This window comes from Episyrphus balteatus, chromosome 1, assembly GCF_945859705.1.
Source record: "Episyrphus balteatus chromosome 1, idEpiBalt1.1, whole genome shotgun sequence".
Taxonomy (NCBI): domain Eukaryota; kingdom Metazoa; phylum Arthropoda; class Insecta; order Diptera; family Syrphidae; genus Episyrphus; species Episyrphus balteatus.
In genome coordinates, this window is record NC_079134.1 from 13,766,503 (window position 1) to 13,782,282 (window position 15,780).

Sequence of the window (15,780 nt, forward strand, 5' to 3'; positions counted from 1 at the left end):
TTGTCTTCAAAGTCATTGAAATCGTTGTGATTTATTTTATGATTGAATAGTCGCGCAATTAAAATTTTAATAAACCTAAATTTTCTCTACAGCTAAAAAACACACTTTCACAGGTAAAAATGATTCAATTTTAGTTTTTATTATTTTTATTAATTTTTCTTCGTAACATCTAAGAATGTATAGACTTATTTTATTCGTTGTTCAAATGGCCAAGGCATCATGTCTAATAAATTTCGTAAGGTTATCTTTTATACCATTGCAATGGTGCGCTAAGTCCGAGAAAATCAATGCATTGATTTTATCAAACTTATCCCTGATTTTCGTTATTTCATAAAAACCATGCTTTCAGCTTAAACATTTTTATAGACAGCTTAATTTCTTGGCTTCTGTTATTAATGAAATATTTTTACTAAATTTTCATTAGGGTACCATTTTTTTTTTGGTGCTAGTTATTCTAAATTTTATCATTTCTTAAAAAAAAAAAACACCTTTTCACTTTCACTCAAGATACTTTTGTAGATTCTGAAGATTCTTAGTTCTTATAACAAAAGAAAAGTTTTCACCAAGTTTAAAAAACTAACAGAATTAATGTCAGCTTTTATTTTATGATACCTACCTTTCTCACACATAACTGAACCCCTGAAAAAAAACACCCTTTCATCAAAAATATTTTTAAGAACTTTAGGTATGTATCATTTGTCCCTGCTTTGCTCTATTTAATACCTTCATCCCGAATTTCATCAGTGTATCATTTTTTTCACATGTGTTATTTTGGTTATATTTTACCTGTTGAAATAAAAAACAAGCACCCTTTCGTTTAATGGGCAATAACATTTCTTAGAGCAATTGTACTGACTTCATTTTTATGTCGGTAGATTCTGCATCAAAAATAACCTAAAAATATGAGTCATATGATTGTAATTATCCACAAACAATTTTTTTGCACTGTTTTGTTGAAATTCACCCCCTACCTCTTTTCCGCAATAGAGGTCCACGAGGCCACCGACTGACATCAGGTCCTCGACTGGAGACAATGTAGGGAAGGAAACTTATTATAGAAAAAGTAACGAAGCAAAAAGATAAAAAAAATTGACATAAATCAATTCTCATATATCTGATATTATTTAGCAACAAGTCCAGCCACGTAAAAACGGAAAATAAAGAGGTTTTTAAGAAAAAAGTAGTTTTGGTTTTTTGTTAATTTCTCGAAAATGATAAGATATTTTTGAGTTTGGTTTTCTGTTTTTGTAAAAAATAAATAAGAGCATTCAATTTTAAAAAACTAAATTAATACTTAATTACATAAAATTTTGAAAAAAAAAATTAGTTTGAAATTTTGTTTTCAATTTTTTTTTCAAAATTTTGACTTTAAACATTAATTTTTAAAAAAACTGTGCTATAAAATAGCTTTGTATAAAATTTTTGTAAAAGACTAGTTCTTTAGCTTTACAAAAAGGTATTGCACGTTATTGTAAGTACAACCGTTGATTTCACTGGTCAACAAGGTTTTTGCCACAAGAACCAAAATATACTTTTCTAGTAGTTTTTAGGGTGCTGAATCCGAATCTGAAGACAGAAAACTTTGATTGGCCTTCGTTTTTGAAATATTACCGTTAGAAAATGTCAAAAAAAAACGTAATTTTGGCTGTTTTCGAGGTTATGTTTTTATGTGGAGTAATTCATTATGAATAAATTTGTAACGTTGCCTATAAGAGCTAGTTTTATTCTTTCAAAAAATGTTTAAATCTTTCCGATATCTCTTTTATTGCCCGAGATATTTTAGATTTAAGTAGCGGTCTTTGAATCAGAAACAACACTGGCCAACCAAATTAAACTTTTTTTGCCACAAGAATTAAAATATACTTTTCTAAAGGTTTTTGTGTTGCTGAACTCGAATCCACAATCAGAAAAATTCTATTAGTCTTGCGTTCTTGAAATATTACCGTTATAAAATGTAAAAAAGGGGTTTTTTTATAACGGTTATATTTCACGAACGGAGGCTAATAGAATTTTTCCGATTGCGGATTTGAGTTCAGAAACTCGAAAACCTTCGAAACCTCGAAAACCTTTTTTTAAATTGCCCCTCCCGGCTAAACGATTTTTCCATACAATTTTTTTCTTGTCTCGACCTAACCTACACGCTCTATCATTTTGGCACATTACTCCTGAATAACCCTGTATAATGGGCCTTTCCAGAAAAGTTTATATTTTCTCAAACATTTTTTGACTCTTTGAACCAAAAACAGAAAAGTTTCCACAAACAAAAGAATTAAAAAAACCTACACAGGTTTTTAGCAATATCAAGTTACAGGGAAACGATTTTGTTTCCAAGCGCAGTCATTATCACAGATAACCAAGAATAGAATTAAATCCAAGACTAACTTTTCTAGTCGTCCTCGTCTTTGTCACTGTGTTGTAAATTTCAATAAAATGTCTCATTTTAGGAATATACCGGAATTCTCAAACAGACATTAATGACAATGGTAATTAAATCGAGAACATATATTATCAAGCCAGCAAGGTGCGCCACCCGCGATAAAAAAGTTCTTTTCCAAATGAAGAAGGTGAAATGATATAGAAATGAGGGGGTTGGTAAAGCGAGTGCATCATTATCGTTCTATTGTTTTGTTGGAACAAAATACAAGAATCAAGGAGGATTACACCAAGGAATCATGGCTGTATTATTAAAATCTTCTTATCCTTAGTTTACCGGGTATAGGTATAGTATCACAACCAGAAAATTTTATAAAATCGAGAAAGAGAATATATATTTCTCTACATGCGAAGAAGAAGGAAGATCCTGCGGCAGGATACCAGGATTCCACAAGAGATTGTGCAACAGAGAATAATATATAAAAGTAGAAGATGATGATGAGGATGATGATGACGAAACTATACCAAGGATGAGCCAGGATGTTCTGACATTTCTAAGAAGTTGGCTTTTTGGTGGAGAATGTGGAAGGTATAGAGGTGTACCTTTAACCCACATAAAGTCAAAAAAGACGAAGGTAAAGTAAGTTGAAAGAGAATTTCCAAACAAATGCCAGAAATTAAAATTAAAATTTTATTCTGCACTTGAGCTAAATCAGGAACTTTGTGTGTGCGAGTCCGTAACCGTATATATTATAAGCAGGCAGCAGCGCAATGAAGAGTGTCTTCGGAAGTCGAGTCGAGGCTCCAGGTATATAGAAAGTGTAAGAATGAAGTAAAGATAGGAAGACATTTGGGGAAAGTTAAGATGATTATTACGTCTTCCTGGAGGATGTTGCTATTGCAACCATGGTTGGTATGTGTGTGTATAAATAATAAGAAGTGTTGCTTAATGCTGAAACATAAATGACGCAGCTGGAAAGGTGTTGAAAGTTACAAACACTGAAACTGAAACTGAAAAACAGTTGCTGATTTGTGAGTGGTGTTTAAGACGAGGGAATGGAAGTGATTCTTATTAAAAATGCATGAGGGGAATTTTCTTAGTGCGAAATGTTGCGTTAGGTATTATTTGAACTAAGTTTCTTAAAGTTAATTTAGAATTTAATATTAAGAAAGAAGTTTTTATTGCTGTTGAAAATAAGGTAGGTAATGATAAAATAATTCATATGAGTTAAGTACATTGTATTGATTTGCGTTCTTATTAATATTAACTAAATAACATACCAAATTCTTGTGAACTTATTTTTCATCGACTGGAACATACGGGTAAGACCCACTAAGTAGGATCAGATATAAAACATGTTCTATGGTCAGCAGCATGGTGGATTTCTGTCCTTCCGAAGTGAGACCTAAGTTCACAGTCGATGAGCAATATGTCCAAAGAAATTTTGTGTGCAAACAAATTGTATAAGGTTTCCAAGGTATTTGATCGTTTATATGGCCTCGTAGAATTGCGCCGCACCAACGCCGAAGCACAGTCACACTCTTTTTTGTAAGTAAAAAATTTCGCCATAATTCGTACAAGAAGGTAGAGTACGTCAAGGCTGTCGTGCTGCTGTATTTTGGCAATGATGCTGCGACATAGTAATTTTTGATCATGGTGCGTTTGTGTTGCGGCGCGGTGGTTCTGCGGCGGTACTGCGGCGGTGTGGTTTGGCGGAATATCCTTTTTACTCCGGTCTAGAATTTTATCCATCGGCCAATGGAGAAACCATCTACGTGACAGTAATGCTCCTATTCAGCATTACAGGCAACGGCGTATACAAGGGGGGGGGGGGGGGCACGGGGTCATTTACCCCCCCCCCCCCCCCCCCCCGCCAAGAACTTAAAACTTAAACAACAATTTGGTAAGTTATACTTAATTAAGATGATTTTCAAAATGTTTAAGTTTTAGAACAGGAACGAAAATGAAAAAAATTTTTTATGTCAACGAACTATTTTACCATATTATTTCGAAGATGTGGTCATATTTTTAGTAAGCAACTCTTAGCCAGCAAATAAAAAAGCAGTCCTTTCTATAAAGCAATCTTAAAAGTTGCTCAATTTTAAAGGTATCCTTAACACGTTGACCACCATGTGACCTACCGGCACCGAGTCACGCAAAATTTTCCCAGGAGGTCACAGTCAGTTTATTTTTAAATGGATGTTTTTTCATGTGGCGTGCCAGTACTATTAATGTTTTTCTTCTTTGGCACCTAGAAAAAAATACTATATGTCAAATTCTAAATAACCAAAAATTCGATCTGCAGTCGACTTGCAGTCGCTACTTTTTCCTAAAATGAATTCCAATGAAAATAAATTCGCTTCTTTTTCCCGAAGAATCTATCCTTTTTATATCGAGACAAATTTACACATATTTTCAAACCAAAATAAAATTTTGTAAAGAAATGAAGAACCAGAGCCAATTTTTGTTTATTTGTGAAATATAAATCATTTTTAGTGAACAAAACAAACAAATATTACGTTGTTTTGTTCCTTTTTTGGGAACATTTATCTACTGCTTAGTACTTAAAGCTGCTTTAAACTACTTTTTCAATACAGCGAAAGTAGTTCAAAGTAGTTTTAAGTACTAAGCAGTAGATAAATGTTCCCAAAGGAACGAAGCTTATGAAGTTTTGTATATTTTTTTTTATTGAATTATCTAAACAGCCAAGAATTTGTGAATTTTGTTTGCTTATAAAAGGCGTGTTTTTTCTATTACTCAGTAGCTACTAATTTTTCATTTTGTTCGAAAAACAATAATTACACAAGTAAGTATTTGTTTTTATTGTTTTTCGAATAAAATAAAAAAAATGAATAGCTAGTTACTGAGTTGTAGAAAAAACACTCCTAAAATATAATAGTATGTTTTACTTTATCATTTGAAACAACTATCGATTTGTTAATCATCAATGCTAAACCGATTATAGGTAAGAATTTAAGTAATCTTGTCTACAGCCAAATTAAATACATATTTCCAGCAAGCTAAGAATATTAAAATTAACCTTTAACCCTCTGTAGGCACACCTATTTTTTGCGAATTGGTTTATACTTTTTCATGTCGCTAGAACTTTTTTCTGTCTCACTATTTTATAGAGAATCATATATAAAATTAATGTAGAATATTCCGAGGAATTCGAATATTGTATTCACAATTCAAAAAAAAATATTTTCACCCTTATAAAGACACCACTATTAATTTTTGTCCTGTCAAATTCGCACCCGTGTGCCGACAGAGGGTTAAGAACCAATTTAAGAAAATCTAATAAATATAACTGAATGTGTGTTATTTTGTAACCCGAAAGCTGACGAAATCAGACCCATATTTTGTAAAATCCTAAATAAGTAATATAAAATAATATTACCGTTTAAAAGTTACCAAAATTTCTATAGGTACCTTTAAACTAGCATTATGCTATGCAACCTGCATTTAATTTTAATATGTATATTATAAAAAATTGTATCCCCCTAGTCTATTAAAATTTGCATAAAATTTTAAAAAATATTTTTTTTTTCGAAATGTTATTTTTTAACTTTGTGAATCGTTTGCCATAGGAAGACTTTCAACTAAAAAGTTACCACATTTATTTAATAAAGAAGATTTTCATAGCATGTATCTTTAAAAATGATTTTCTGCTAGCGGAAAATCGAAGTATACAGTTTAATTTTTAGAACAGGATGGTCTAAGCAATTGGGCTCAAGGCTAAGGCTAATCTAAAGCAAACGAATCACATACCTTTTTTTGTTAAGTTATTATCCGATACTGTTCGGTTCTAAATGCGAAACGAACAAATTTAAATATTTGTAATTTAACTAGTACATTTTCAAGTCTATACTTTTGTAAAAAAAAAAATTTCGGCTTGGGACCGCTAATTCCACCTACCAATACCTACCTATGAGAGCTAAAATTGATCTCGATCTTCGAGCCAAGCTTTTTACATTCACATTAAAATAAATGTTTTAATTTAGCATTTGTTATGAATGCAATACTAAGAGAACTGCACAGAAGAAAAATAACGCATAAATAGCATTACATCTGGTATATTTAACTTTTGTTCTGGTATATTTACCTAATTTCTGGTATATTTAACTATGTTATGATTAAATATACCAATGGTAAAGTTATTCCTGTAGTTTTTTTTTACTCCGTGTGTGTGATACACCTTGACAATGTACTTGTATGGTTTTTTTTTGCTTGAAAAAGTACGTATACGCCAGAGTGAATAATAGTAAACATATTAAAATAATCGATAATGATGAGTCTTAAAAATGATTCAAGTGTTCAAATGAATAACAGGTAAAAATAGTAAAGAAAGAAATTTCAATACACTTACCGAAGACTTAACAGAACAAGACCAAACTGTATTGAGTTCTTTAATATTTTTTAATGAATCGAAGAAAATATTAAAAGAGCTACACGAGCACATTATTTTTGCTATACAAAATCCTCTATAATTATCTCAGTGTAAATTATATTCGATTCAATATTTCAAACTTTAATATAATTTTTCTTTACAGTTTATTCAGGTTCATTGAACATATGAGCTTTGCATATGTTGTATATCCTGTCCAGTTCAAAGTATACACGTGCCATGACCCTGTCGATATCAAACTGAAGCAAAAGCTTCCAATGCCAACCGCACAGAGAGCAATATGCATACGATCGAAAAAAAAAAAATATTTCCACTGATTAACTCTGGGAAAATGGACCTTTTGAGAAAAATCCATTCGATTAATTGAATGCGAATTTAATTCGATTGCATTCAGTCAGAGCAGAGAGGATTTCAGAGAAGCTTACTTTACTTACTTACTGGAATTGCTGGCAGTAAAATAAACTTTGTTCGTAATAGTGGCGCTGCTATCGTTCGTCGCCATCATCAGCCGCTTCCAACTAAAATGGCTTAAAATATTTTTACACCATTAGCACTTAGTTGAGTTGGCCTTCGGTGGCAGAGAAAATCCTATTTGTTATCCTTTTCAAAAAAAAAATAACTTTTCTCTGTCGCGCTGTCCCGTTGTCGTCATTGTTGTTGTTCTGAATCTGAAATTTTGTAAAAAATACAAAACGAAACGAAAAACCGAGAAAAATTGTTCACAACCGGAAGTTTGCAACAACTCAAAAGCCGCCTCCACCGAAACCTCTCACAGCATACTCTTGCAACATCACAGCATCCATAAGAGCGGGCGCAGGCGGTAGCACTATCGCCTCAAGTGGTCCTATAGTAACAGTATTACGCTCAGTCAAATGGAACTATGGTCGAGAACACAAGAGAGGGGGGAGGAGAATGTGGGTGGGGAGAACAGTTGGTTCAGTGATTATGTCGACCTTGGCTCTGCCATTTATTTGTGTCCCCATTTTCGTCCTTTTTAAGCTCCGTCACGCTACTTTTTCATACCAAGTGCGCACACTTCAAACACAAATGGGCCTCCGGTTGACTATACGCTTTTTCCTCCTCCCTTTTTTACATTTTTTTTGTTCGCGCAATTTTCCACTTATAAGGCCTTTCCCCTTCCAATTCCTCCCCTTCGCCCATCAACCATCGCAGTGTTCGCGTCTCTCAACTATGTTGAGTGATTTTTCACGCGGTCTTGTACCAAAGGAATTCATGTCCTTACTAATGATGGCCTCCTGATGGAATGGAAAAGGGGTTGCGATGCGAACGGAGGCTGTACAACACACAGAGTAACATTGACGGCCGAAGGCCTCGGGTATGTAAATGGATTCTGCTGCTTTTGCTACGAATCGCGAGGCTGACGCTCTAGTGTCTCAGGGCTCAGGCACTGCCACTGACTGACTCGCGCTTTCAGCTTCACGGACCAGGAACCCATTAAATACAAGTAAGCCCGGGATTCATATTTCGTTTTTTTTTTTTGTTTTTGTTTGTTTGGAGTGAGGCAGAAATGAAATTGAATTCATTTTGCCTTTTTCAATTATTATTTCTTTCTTTTTTTTTTTTTTACTTTTAATTTTTTAATTCATAATGAGGAAGGCTCTGGTTAACATGGCGTTGATGACGACAAGGCTATGATGATTACCATTGTGTAGGACGGATGGATGGTCATCAGCAGGCTAAGGTCGCGGCGGTTTTCTTTTCAAACGTCAAATTGTTTTTTTTTTTTTTTTTGAGTTTTTTTTTTATTATTTTTAATTATTATTGTTATGATGATTTTTATTTTACTGTTTTTTTATTTTTTTGTGTTTTGTTGAAAGGACAACGATATACTTTTCACTTGATTGCTAATGAAGAAAACTTTTTAATTCGTAAATGGAAAGAACATTTTTTTGATCTGCGGGTTTTTCTGTTGTGCCTTTGTTTGTTAAGTATTTTGTGTGTTTTTTTTTTTTTTTTCCTTATCAATATAATCATAATCATGGGTAAAGATTAATTTTAAGAATGATAATAAAATTAGATTTTTTTTCTTTGTTAACAAGAACGTCTATGATCTATGATTTTCAAGGAGCTTTTGTTTGATCTAAAATATATATTTTATCAAAAAATAATACATTAGTAAAAAAAATTAACTTTTGTAGTAGATACATCGATGTAATGACCAAGATTGAAGTTTGTAGTGTAATATTTGAGACTAGCTGAAAGAACTATTTAGTGGAGCTTTGATGCATACAGCACTGCTGCAACATTATATGTATGTATAAGTAAATGAGTAAAAACAAACACTCGGGCGTATACGTACTTTTTTGTTATATTTTTTTTTCCTAAGGTTCTTCAATATTTTTGACGTGATAACGTCTTATAAACCGATGAACCATGGCAGCCACCATAAAAAAGTGACGCCATTTTCTCCCTTTACACTCTCGCACTTTCGCAGTATTAGAGTTACAAAAATCTTCTATAGCTTATTTGAAAGATAATAACCTTAAGCTTAATCCAAATGAAGGATTTATAAAAATTCCGTCATTTAATAGGGTACACAGGGGTAAAACGGAAAGATGAAATTTGGGCTAGAATCTAAACGCGAAGTCGTAGAGAATTGATTTTTTTTTTTGCTATAGATAGATGAGAACTACATTGAAGAAAAAACTCTAAAAAATTTTGGGCTATGACAAAATGATGATTTTGGGTAAAGGAATTTTTTTTGACAATTCTAAAGATGACAGGTGAAAGATGAGGGAAACAAAATTAGGTATCTGATACGGATTTTTTTCAAACACTCTGCGTTTCGAAATATGAATTTTTGAAAAACACCTTGTATTTCAGGGGTATTTTTTGGTAATTTTTGATTTTTAGCTTTTTTTTGAAGCGTTAAAAAAATCTAAAACTTATAGGACATGTAGGTTATGCATACATGTGCAAAAACTTGGAATCGTTTTGTGAGTTTTGACTGAATAACGGAAGAAACAAGTTTTTAAAAAAACATGTTTTTTGACCGTTTTTAACCGATTTTCATCGTTTTTTATTTTTATCTTTTTTGCTTTAATAGGTATAGGAATAAAGTATATGGAATAATGATAGACCATGAGTAGGACTATATGTGTGCGAAGCTTCAATCATTTTCGTGAACACAATTTTGAGATAACGGTAAAATAAAATTTTGGAATTCAACAGGTTATAACTTTTGACCATTTGGTATATCACACATAACGGCAGACTGACTACAAGCTACACAATGTTAAATCAAGAAACTTGCTAAAAACCTTAAAACACCAGTGGGGATCTGCCACCAGTGGGGGAAGTACCGTAAATTAAGTCTGGAAATTCGACATGGTTGACTTTAAAAAATTCGAACTTCTCTTGTTGGCATCTTTGAAATGAGATTGATACTTCATATCAAAGGTGAAATAATAAGCTTTCATGGTATACATTTTGTATATGTTGCCGAACAAAAAAATTTATTCCATAGCCTGAGAACATAAAAATAAATGTTTTTTTTGCTTTTTTTAATAAAATTTGATCGAGTTCAAAAAATTCTCTCTCTTTTTGTAGATGTCGCATAGACCTGATCGATATATATATTTTGAGCTAAGACAACAAGCTTTCAGATGGTATAAAATTTTGTATAGGTTGTTGGGGGAAAAAAAATGGAATTAATGACGTGAGAAGATAAAAATTCATGTTTTCTTTGCTTTTTTTGATGAAAATGATTGTTTTTAATAAATTATTTTAATACTTTTTGCGCATTGTAAAAATTTAAAAATATTTTTATTATTTTGAAACAATATTTGGCTTTTTAATTTTATAATTTTTTTTGTAAGCTTTTTAAATAAAATAATTAATATAATGAGAAAAGTAAAAAGGTTATTTTGTTTAGCTTTTTCTTGTAAATTATGATTGTTTGAAATAAATAAACGCTTCAATTGACTCATTTTAAAAGCACACAACCTGTTTTCTGACGACGTTATCACGTAAAATCATCGTCCGTATGCCGGCTTTACAGACAACCTCTTTTTAGCCAAAAAAAAGGTCCACTTCCAGAATATCATTAAAAAATATTTTTTTTATCCAAAAAATGTATTCAAAACAAAATTCAGCAAAGCGATTGCTTAAATATATCTGGCCAATTTCTTATAATTTACGAGAAAAAACAAAAAACTTTTATGACAGTTACTTCCAAACTGACTTACAATTTTACTTCTATAAAGCTTTACAGATTTATCTATACATTTGCTTTTTTTTTTTGAAAACTCTTTATTCCTGCTTTCTATCTTAAATTCAACGTTTTCAACAAATTTCAGTAGGGGTACCCATCATTTTTATTTTCGCTAAAATAAAAAAACCCTTTTAACCATGATATTCTTATAGACACTTTAGATTCTTGTTTCTTATCTCAAAAGTAGCACAATTGCTGAATTTCAATGGGGTACCACTATTATTATTTACTTTTTCCCATGTATCCAGATCCACATTTTCTCTACACCTAAAAAAAATACCTTTCACATGAAGAAGATGTATTAACTTATTTTATTCCTAGTTCCCATGTGAAAGACAATATTTTTAATAAATTTCTTAAGAGTACCTTTTATACCATTGATTTTATCGGACTTACCGTAGATTTCCCTTTAAAAAAAAAAAAAAAAAACACCCTTTCACCTAAAATATTTTTATAGATTACTTAGATTCTTGATTTCTGTTATAAATGAAACATTTGTACGAATTTTCATTGGTGTAACAAATTTCTCCTAGTTTTTGTGGTATTAGTTCCGAATTTCATAATTTCTTTAAAAAAAATCACCCTTTCAATCAAGATACCTAATTGTGTAGACTCTGTTGATTCTTAGTTCTTATAACAGACATAACTTTTTCACCAAGTTAAAAAATTAACAAAATGTATGTCAGCTGTGTTATGACACCTTTCTCACACATAATTCAACCCATATAAAAAAACCTTTCACCAAATGAATTGTTTATTTCAGAAACGACATAAGTCCATGAGCATAAACTTTTCAGGAGCAACAAAAAACTGTTTTTTACTTAAAATTCCACAACACTTCAAATTTAGGTTATGCCAAGTTATAATCTAGACTAAGATGCATTTAGAAAGCTTTAAAATATAAACTTTTTTTTAGGTCTTTGCGGGTTTTTAAGCCTTTAAAGTCGGTGGACTTATGTCGTTTCTGAAATAAACGAAATTTTTTTCGTAAAACTTTTGTTTTTATTTAGCTATAGTTTTTGAACCCTACTTTCGATTTTAATAAATTTAATAGCATTAGATAGAGTAAGTCTTTACCTTTTTATAGATGGATAACTTAAAGGCTTGCGTGTCATGATGTTTGCCAAAATAATTTAAAACTGGTAAAATGTCATATTATTCAAGAGTTAAAAATGCTGCCACCATTAGAAATCTGGCTGTAACTTTTGAATCCTGAGTACAATTTTAATGAATTTAATAGATATAGATAGAGTAATTCTTTACCTTTTTATAGATATATAACAAAAGGGGGTGCGTGTCAAGATTACTGCCAAAATAATTTAAAACTGGTAAAAAGTCATGTATTTAACAGTCAAAAATGTTGTCACCGGGTTAAAGTTTTTCCATATATTTTGAACCCTTTTCTTTCAGTTTTCGTATTTTGGGGGGTCTGACATACTTAATTTTTTTTCAGAAGATGAATAACTATATAAAATAAAATTTTTTTGGAAAAAGTGGACTTATGCTGTTTCTTAAATAAACGATTCAAATATAGTTTTAAGAACTTTATGAATCCTTTGTCCCTGCTTTATCTAAAAACTTCATCCCGAATTTCATCAGTGCAGCATGTTTTTCACATGGTTTACGGTTATAAAACAAACCCTTCCACCTAATTTTTTTTTATAAACTTTTTTTATCCTTGGTTCTTATCAAAAAAGCAAACTTTTTGCTTAGTTTCATGAGTGTAAAAATGTTCTTGCTTTTAAATGCCTATTTTACCTGTACTTTATATATATAATTTAATATAGTGAAAACAGTTACTTCACTATAATATTAAGAAATTCTTTTGAAGAAGGTCGAAGTAGATAATAAGATGTTTTCCTATTTCCATATTTCTGAAAGTGTACATTTGGAAAAGAATATATCTTCTGGATTTGAATCCTTAAAAATGTGAGTTAAGTCATTTAAATCTGTATTTTTTACATATAAAAGAATCCCCATATCAACAAAAAAAAATCCTTAAAGATGAAGACCATTTGGAGAGAAGAATTTGGATTTTTTTAGTCTTTTTTTTATGAGTGTGATCAACTTTCACGTCCTTCCTGTTTATATATATTTTTTTTTTGATACCTAGTCTAAGCACCTATCAAGACCTTCACAAAAAAAAAAATAACTCAACAAAAGAAACGAAATACCAGAAAATACAGAGAACAGGACATTAAAGAAAACTAACAACAACTAACCTACATAATAAAAAATATATTTTTTTTTTGTTGAGAAGAAAAACATCTGAGGATGAATTTAATTTGCATGACTAATGAGGGTGACCCAGATGGGCAGTAGTTTTCTTCCTTCTTAAATATTTTTTTTTTTTTTATTTCTTCACGTGCAGATATTTATTTTCTGGACAATGTTATTTTTTATATTTTTCTTATAAATTAAAGCTGACACGTTTCTATCGTTCTTTTCAAATAAAAAAAATATACAAAAACGACCGACCGACGCGTCAAAGCGTTTTGATGTTATAAGTTCCACTTGAACACATCCTTGAAAACTCTCTCCAGGACGAGTGTGTGAATGTTTCCAATGAATGAAAAAGCATTTAATTTTGATCAAATTAATTCACATATGTACACGAATAGAGGAGGAAAAAGTTATAATACAAACTGGATATGAACTAAAACTAAAACCAAAACCAGCAGATATAAAATGAGAGGAAAATGCCCGGCTTTCCGTTCCGTTTATTAAGTTATACACAAACACATAGAACAAACAGAATGAACAAAAAAAAATAAATCCTTTTTTATAAACCAGGACATCACATAGTACCTTATTTCTTTCTATTTAATTTTTGTGTTTTTTGTGTGTGTGAACAGTTTTTTGGTTGAAATTTTATGAAGAAAAAAGATTAAAACAGAAAATTTTATTTGTTGCTTTTAGAATGAGTGAGAGAGAAGGTGGCGAAAAAAGGGAGACAATTCCCTATCTTTTTATACAAAAATAAGTAAAAAAAAAAAAAACTTTTCTACGTGTCTTTGGGTTTTATTGTGCGGACAATGAGGACAGAATCACAATAGTAGTTTGCATTGGAGCAGATTATCCTGGTTGCACTGTTGTTGGTAAGGAGTTTTACTACTAATTTGCCTAAAAGAGGCAAACAAAACGATGTTTTTTGTGTGTGTGTGTTTGTGTGAGTATCTCTAAATGCAATGTTGTATAGGGAATGGGATTTGTATAAAGCTTGGTCATAAATCAGCAGAATATTTAAAGGGAATTTAAATAAATTGCAGATAGGTAGTTGTTGATTTTTTAACTGTTGTGTCTGTGGATTTTATCTAATGCAAAAAAAAAAAAAAAACTGAAACAGGAAAAAAAAGGACGATGGAATTAAATGCAGCTTTATATTGAGTTTATCTTGTTTAAAAGTTTAATGCACAAAAAATAAAAATCGTTTATAGGGTTAGTTGGTTGTATTTGGTCATGGTCATGATTTAAATACAATAAGGATTTTTATTTTTTATTTTTATTTTTTATAAATAAAGTGGCTATATCCTATGTCTACTGTTTTTTAATCGAACCATTATAGTGAGAAAAAACTAATTTTTTTTTTAAGTTTTTTGTGTATTTTTAGTGAAAACTTGAAAAATTTTGTGAAAAGTGGTTTCCAAACAAGAATTGATTTTTCATTCAACACATTTTTAGCAGGTTTTGTTTTGTGAAGAGCTTAGTTTACAGTAAAATCCACTTTGAGTGGACAAAGCTGTATTAGATTAATTGGAGATACTGAAAAAGGGTTATCTACACAAATTTCATTTTTTTTTTTTTCAAATTTTTATTTGCCTTTGTTTAGTTAAAAACATTTGAAAATTCTTGGCATAATTGGTTTAAGTATTATTAGTCTGAGGGCCATGCAAAATCAATGTATAAAAAAACCTGTCAATGTCAAAACGTTCGATGTTTGCTGAAAACTGTTGAAATCTAAAGCCTGCTTAGTTGAATTTTCTATTAATTTCAGCTTCAGGTATAAATAAACAGATTACAAAAGTTCATAGCTTGGAGACTGATGGCGTAAGAATTGATGACCCTTTGACCATGGCAAATAATTTTAATCATATTTGTGAAATTTAGGATAAACTTAAGCTTTCATTAGTCATGGTCAACCATGTCCACGACTTATTACTTCAAAAACTGTATTGTGCTGGCATCAGAAGCTATTTTAGTCAAATTTTCTCAAGTGGGCCACCTAAAACCGACTTCTCGAATTTGATACTTTTTTTGCATATATTGAAAGATTTTTATGTTAAAAATAATATTCAAAAGTATTTTTGAAAAATTTCAATTTTGTTAAAAGTTATAAACAAATGAAATTTTTCAGGTCTTTTTGTTAAAATGGCTATATCTCAGTAATGAAATGATAAAAATAAATACAACTTGGTACACATATTACCAATTGTACACACAACAATAAAAATTTTGGATATCTCTTTTATTGGCCGAGATATCTTAAGTTTCAGTCAATAAGCCAAAGACACACTTAACTTTATCTAAAGTTTAAGTCAATGGTCACAAAATGTTGGCCAAAAGATCCAAAATATATTTTTCTGAAGGTTTAAAGACTGGTTAACTCGAATCCGATGTTAGAAATATTCTACTAGCCTTCGTTTTTTTTTATATATTCGTAGCTGTTATAAAAAAAGCTTTTTTTGCATTTTATAAGGTAATATTTCCAGAACGGAGGCTCATAGAATTTTTTGGACCACGGATTCAAATTCAGCACCCCAAAAA